The sequence below is a fragment of the Perca fluviatilis genome, chromosome 20 (genome assembly GCF_010015445.1).
Source record: "Perca fluviatilis chromosome 20, GENO_Pfluv_1.0, whole genome shotgun sequence".
NCBI classification, from domain to species: domain Eukaryota; kingdom Metazoa; phylum Chordata; class Actinopteri; order Perciformes; family Percidae; genus Perca; species Perca fluviatilis.
The window spans coordinates 29,596,155-29,603,487 of record NC_053131.1 but is presented as its reverse complement, the minus strand read 5'-3'; the positions used below and the strand labels follow the sequence as shown (position 1 = coordinate 29,603,487).

General features: G+C 41.4%; 1 long non-coding RNA gene across 1 annotated transcript; it reads right to left on the bottom strand.

The window, feature by feature from the left end:
- Nucleotides 1-841: 841 nt before the first annotated feature.
- Nucleotides 842-3,692, bottom strand: LOC120549024. The gene is made up of 3 exons (XR_005637305.1): nt 3,422-3,692; nt 1,966-2,022; nt 842-1,480 (listed from the first exon to the last, which is right to left on the bottom strand). It is a non-coding gene; the product is annotated as an uncharacterized LOC120549024 (long non-coding RNA).
- Nucleotides 3,693-7,333: the final 3,641 nt, after the last annotated feature.

Below are 7,333 nucleotides of genomic sequence, written 5' to 3'. Positions count from 1 at the left end.
CACATCCCGTCTGCACAAAATGCATACTTTAATTAACATAATTTTCATATTTATAATCTTTGTTATCTTTTTTTTTTTACCATATTTGGCCCATTGTTGCCTGCATGTACCCACAACATCCTATTTGAACACCTCCACCTTTTGGGGAGATCATTATCCTTAAACCCATGCTCCTGTAACAAATCCAATATTTCAGATGCCCAATTACCTGAAAGAGAAGAATTCATGCAAGCCTTCTGTATCTCACAGGAGTCCACTGACTGCCAAAATAGGTGTGTAAATGTGTGTACTTCCAAAAGGATCTAATGGCCCTATAATGAATGCGCACCTCCTGGTCGATGGTGAAAATTGATTGTGTGGGAGTCGACAGGGACTTCATGGTGTATTCAGGTGCACCTCATAAACTCTGAAGTCTGTAATCAATGTCCACGAAGGTTGTTTAAAACGAGATATTTTCCTTTGTTGAAATACATGCATCTGCTATTAGTCAGTCCCTCCAGGATTTCGCGGCCTTTTTTTTTAGATTGTTGCGGCCCAAAATGCCTGATTTTTGCGGGAGCTTTTGTAAAAAATTGTGATAAAAGTTGCAATGTCTTTTGTATTTTTGTTGCAGTGATGTTGTGAGATTCAGAGACATTTTTTTGGGTATTTTATTTTGAAAATAAAAGGAAACTTGTTTCGGGGAGAATAAAACTACTCTGGGCTGAGTTGTCCTAGTAACCTTACCAAAAAGGCTCAGGATGCTGCAAATGTTTTAAGACTTTTGATTTAATACAAAAAATAATAATTTATTGAATGAATCAAATTTGAACATATGTGTCAGTGGCTTTTTTGCTTTGTTTTGTTGGTAAATGTGAGAAGTTCGAGTCACACACATCTCGTCTTCATATCAGAAACAAGGAAATGAATTTGGTGACGTACGTGTGTTACGTCACCCTGTTCTCACACTGACGCAAAGTCTGGCACGTGGGACTGGTGGGATTGGTTGAAGTCGCGGGAAACTCCGGTTATTGGTCAAATTTGCGGTAAAGTTGCGGTGATTGGTCAAAATTGCGAGTCGCACCGAATTCACCGTGATTGATTGAATTTGCGTGAATTGTTGCGATTGCAACATCACGAATTCCTGGGCGGACTGATTAGTTCTTTCAAAACGTAATTTTACTGATTATATGCCCAAAATCATATCAATATCCCTTTCATTTCTACAAAGACAGATTAAAAAAAAGAAAAATCTCTGTAAAAAAATCTTTTTGCAAAATGTTATTGGCAAGCTCCACAACATTCTTGTACAACAGGTCCCCAAGAACCTTTGTGATGTAACAGTCGTCATGGGTTAGTCATTGCAAGCGTGACATCTCCTTTCCAGTCCCGAACCACCGACAGCCTCCGCTCAGAGACTGCTGCGTCATATGAAATCCAGTGTGTCGTCACCTGCAGGTCACATGACCGCCGGGCTTCCTCAGGTTATAAGCCTCTTGACCTGGAATGAGATATGACAGTGTTGTTGTGGCTGCCGGCAGCTTAGTGCACTTGCCTGCGAAGGCACTCGCATGCAACTAAGAGAAAATTTGATGAAATTTTTATGTGGCTGGGAAATAGGATGTTGCCTTCTTAAGCAGCGAGAGGGACATATTACTGGAATATACACCTTACTATGTGGATGCACTATGTGGACAAAATATGTAGGCATTTGCATCTTAGTTCTAGGCTAAAATGAAATTTATGAGGGAAAAAAATGTGAAGACATAATGTATGAAATGAATCATTTCAGAGATCAGTAGGCATGAGTGTCTGTATTTATGTATTCTTTCCATTGTGTGTCTCTGTAAATGCCGTTGATGCAGCCAACTGTTCCATATACAGTATAACGTTATACGTCAGAAATGTCTTTCACAGGAAATGCAGCACACTTCTAAAACACAAAAACAAGTGTTTGTGTAACGTCTTGAATGGTGGTAATTGTACCTGAGGGTCACCGGGGGTGTTGTCCTCAAAGGGTGGAGGCGGAATTGGATTCAGCTGCTGAGGAAATGAAATATAAAAAAAAATTAGATTTCATTTAATTATTTATTCATGTCGGCGATGCAATATGGAGCCACCTGGGGTGTTTGTGTGTTTGTGTGTGTGTGAGCGGGGGTTTCAGGTGATTATTACCTTGGAGATTTTGACTCATTTGCATATAGGAGAATTTATATGACCCCTTGAAGTGGAAATTATACACAAACACGTTGCTCTCCACAGGAAGAGGAGAGAGAAAGACAAAGAAAAGAAATGAATGAAGGTACAGTATGTTGAGGATTGTGTGTGTGTTTGTGCGTGCGTGTGTGTGTGCGTGCTTTGTTTTGAGGAAGAGGGGTCCTCAAGGGGGTTGAAGGTAAGCTTACGGGTAGCCTGTGTTCCCATGCATTGGCGTCTAAGTAACTATTGTGAACAAAAATCTTTGAAATTGGGCCAGTATTGGGCGAGAATGCTGTAACCAGCAGCCTCAAATAATGCAATGTAATCATATCTAAAGGGCAAATGCGCATCGTCAATTTTGTCCACTAAAAGTACTGTTTTTGCCGCTGACATGCTCAGATTATTGTTCTAACTGTCTGACAACATTATGAAAAAGGATCCCTACAGAGTTAGACCTTTTAAAGAGTAAGATTATTTTTGTTTAACCAGAAATCGCCCAAAATCGCAATCGCCAAATTTACCTGACTCCATTTAAATAAATGTACTTTTATAGTGTATAGAGCAAACATATTTTCACGTGTAAATGGGTGAATTTCAACCAAACAGTGGAAACCAAGAACCAAGACGGCTTTTCGGGGATGTTTCATGTCAAACAAAAAGGATCTTAATCTTTAACAAAAAGGTCGATCGCTGTAGGAATCCTTTTCATAATTTTGTCAGACGCTTGGAACAATAATCTGAGAATGACAGTGGCAAAACAAGCACTTTTAGTGGATGTAAATTGAAGGTACGCAGTTGCCCGTTAGTGTTACATTGCAGCTTGTTTTGCCTAAGACTGGCCCAATTTCACAAATTGTTGTTCCTATCAGTCACTTAGACACAAAAACATTGGGAAAATAAGGGCCCGGTTGAAAAATACAGATTTTACCCTTTAATGACTTCCAGAATCACACATATCCAGCATTTGTTTCTGTTCTTTAATGCATGTGTTTTCAAAATACTACTTAATTTACTATATGACTCCTAAACTGGAAGGGATTCAAGATTTGCTCAAGAACATTGTTAAGGCAGGAAGTTTGCCAACGTGGGCCGGAAGAAAGATATTTCACTTTACTGCATTTCAAACATGTATCGAGAGATAAGGTGTGCAGCCTGTGGAGGACTGAAAAGAAACAAACCATTTGAAATGTGCAGGGATTTACTGTACGAGGCAAAAAAGAAAATCTGTTAAGTGTTAACCTACTTGCAGCCGCAGGGTGCTCTTTGTTAGTGAATTTCTCAAGCTTTTAGCTCCGTAGCAGTGGAAGCCCCGATGAAACACAGTCCCATCACATGATGTTAGCTCGGCGCATGCAAGGATCGCTACTTAACGCTGACAACCACCCAGTAGTCAGGGAAAAGCTCTTGTGTGTCGTAAGCTACTTATTTACTGTCCTATCGCTTCTGCAGAAGATAAACTGCTTTGGGAAGGGGGCGAGCAGAGACTGTTAAGCCATCAGTGAAATTACAGGATGGTCTGTATTTAGGGTATGTTTTCCAGAGAACCCTCATGGTGCAAAACCTGCATAATGTTCTCGTCATGCGATGGGTATCCCAACACTTTAATTCTCTAAGGGCTTGTGTAGTATGCATTAGCGCTTGCAGATTTCTACACCTTATCTAATGTCTTTACAAAAGCCACACTAAAAGGCGCACGACTCCGACTCATTGGCAGAGTTGTAGCCTTGGTGCTTTATATCATTCGGCTTTGTCTGGCTGACCGGCCTTCCTTTCTTCCGTGGTGAAAGGGACCACGACGGACAAGGTGCTATTGTGAAGCAGCATGCACCCAGCCCCCCTTCTGCCACCTCACTGTTCATCAATTACAGAACAAGCACACAGGGTGAATGCAGCATTATTTATGTTCCCTTGCCACCACAACGCACATATAATTACCTCTCAAAAGCTGTAATTGTGCTCATTTCTCATGTCCGGCGCGGACATCCACTCCACTCCTGTGCCCTCGCCGCATCTCCATGGAGATTGAGAGCCAATTGACGTTGAAGGACATCACAGGTCGTAGTTCACATTTTGGATTGCCAAAGGTGTTTGACTATGTACATTGGACAGTAGAATTCAGATGGAGCTGCTTGTACGTGCCTGTCGATAATGTAGTTCACATGTTCTTTTTTAGAATTGAGCGGATACTGTAAAAGATGGAAAAAGTCATTAAAGGCAAAAATAATAATAATAGTAATCAAATAATCTCCCTTGTTCAATTCACTTTCATTTTAGAGTTTAACAGAAAAGCAGGTATCTCTGAAGCAAATTAAAAGTTTAAGATACTCTATTGGCTCAATACAGCGCATTACGACAAAAATATGTGTTGTTGCTTTGAAAATGTAATACAGGTATTATCTTTTGTGTCACTTAGGCAATAATTCATTTCTAAAAAAATACATTTTTTATTTATTTTTTTTACCTTGAACCAAATGAAAATGTATCCAACATCATGCTCCTGCTTCAGTTTGTGACTCCAGCTTTTGGATGTGAGGTTGATTGACTAATGATTGAAGTGACTGGTGAGTCCATCACCACCGTCCCGGCAATACAGAGTGACAGTTTGTATGTGTTTGATCAATGGTGCATAGCTCAGGGACAGAGCGAGAGCACGGGGCTGTGGCAACTCTCAAACCTCTTTGTCAATCAAAAGGCCCACGAACCGCACCCCATGAAATCCATTAAAACCAATTTAGCCGCAGCCGCACAGCTCAGGACTCCATGAACGCTCAGCCCGTGGTGAATTAATGATGTATTTTCAAAACTTTGCTGGTTTGAGTTGATTGCTGAATATTATTTCTCGGACCTGGTGTCATTCATTACTATGTGGTGAAAAGGTCTCTCAGTGAGGGATCATTCAGTGTAGTTTCTATCCTGCCTGATGTTTTAAAATAAAAAATGTTCAGTGCCTTTTGTTCCCCTTTTTCTATTTTCTTATTTTCTTCTTACAAAATGATCCTGTTTTTTTCTGCAAGTTGATGAGCCCATAGACTGTATATTAATTATATATACAGTCTATGGATGAGTCTAAAGCTGGGCAATATATTAACATTATATCGATATCGTGATATGAGACTGAATATTGTCTTAGATTTTGGATATCGTAATATTGTGATATGACACAAGTGTTATCTGTCCCTGGTTTTAATGGATGGATTACAGTAAAGTGATGTACTTTTTTTAATTTACCAGACTGTTCTAGCTTTTCTATTATTTGCCTTTACCCACTTAGTTATTATGTACACATTGATGATGATTATTTATCAAAAATCTCATTGTGTAAATACTTTTTTGTGAGCACCGATTGTCAACCCTACAATATAGCCGCAATATCAATACTGAGGTATTAGGTCAACAATATCGTGATATTAGATTTTTCCCGTATCGCCCAGCTCTAGATGAGCCTGACTGATTCTCCTCTTAAGGTTCTTCTGGTGCAAAAATTGGACTGTAACGACACCTTGATTAATTAAATTATTTTAATTAGATTTAAAAGAGTATTTAGTTGTAATAAAAAGCAAAAGCGGATGCCCATGAATTCATTTCCACTCAGGTCCCAAAACCAGCTAGCCTGGTCCTACCAGACTCTCGTATATTTCATTTGTCCAGAGAGTCTGGCCTCTCTCCTTTGACAAGTGTTAACTTCCTTGAAGGCGGGTACTCTGTTGAAGTGTAAAACTATTGGATCTGCCCCGAGCCACTCTGAATCTGCCGTAACCAATCGCTAACGTTTGGTCATGATGTATGTTATGCGCACGTGCAACAACAGGGGAGACCGACAACAACTATTGGCTTATATTTAGCTTTAGCAGCGTTAGCGTTAGCCTTGGCCAACTCCTTCACCACTAACGGAGCGAGACGGAAAATCTAACTTTTCCCAAACCCCGTGGGGAGGAGGGCCACAACATCATACAACTCAGCAAATATTGTTCTCGCACGGGCTTTGACATCTGGATATTCGTCAGCGTTGCCACAACGGACCGGATGGCTTCGCTCGCATCTTTCTAGAGCACAACCTCAACGTCATCGTTCTCAGCCACTCCCTCTGTTCGCTGATTGGACCGCCAAAGATTTGGCCCGGAGAAAAACCCAGACGGAGTACTGAAGGAAAATGAAAATTGAGCGGAAGTACGTAGGAGGGCGGAGCCAGGCTAAAAACCAGCGGCAATAGAACCAGACCCTCCCCAACCAGATCATACTGAATATAATTTGGACCTGGGCCCGGTTTTGAATACTGGGAACACAGCTGACCCTTGACTTGAACCTTCTATCTTAAACAGGCAACACTATAGTTCACTGTCATCTCCTGGTCTGTGTGTGTGTGTGTGTGTGTGTGTGTGTGTGTGTGTGTGTGTGTGTGTGTGTGTGTGTGTGTGTGTGTGTGTGTGTGTGTGTGTGTGTGTGTGTGTGTGTGTGTGTGTGTGTGTGTGTGTGTGTGCGTGCAGCTCAAAATCCACAAAACCAGCCTGAAAATGAAGACTGTCTGAAACAATCGCAAGAGACTCTATGGAGCAGAGCCGTATAATTGTCGTAGCTGGCCGTTGCTACGCTATAATTTTCCAGTCTGCGTTCCAGGAGGCGGTGCTTAGCGAAGGGTCAACACATTTCTTTTCCTGCTCTGAGCGTTAGAGCTCTAGAGCTTTCCTCTTCTTTTTGCCACCAACAACACAAGCAACACATGGTTCACATGTAGTAACCACAGCACTTAGCTTCTAGCACCACCTGTTTCATGAGGGACGTGTGAATGAATTTGGCTGCACCACTTTCTGATGTAACCAGGCACTAATAACTTTTATTTTAAGCCCTGCATGGATAAAGTGCAGTCATATAATAATGTACACATGCAGTACACTCTGTCCACTGTTTTTGAATGCATTCTGTGTGTTACTGTCTGTTTCTACATCTTCACTTGCGTGAGTGTCACAGCATTGATGCACTGATGTGGATTAGCTACAAGGCTACAGCAATGTGTGTGTGTGTGTGCGGGCGTGTGTGTGCGTGTGTGCGTGTCATGCAATAGCTCTGTCCTCCCCTGACCCCTGGCTGTTCCACTGTCTGGCTGTACACTCACTCTCTCACCCTTTCTCACTCTCCTCCCTGCTCACTCATTCATATC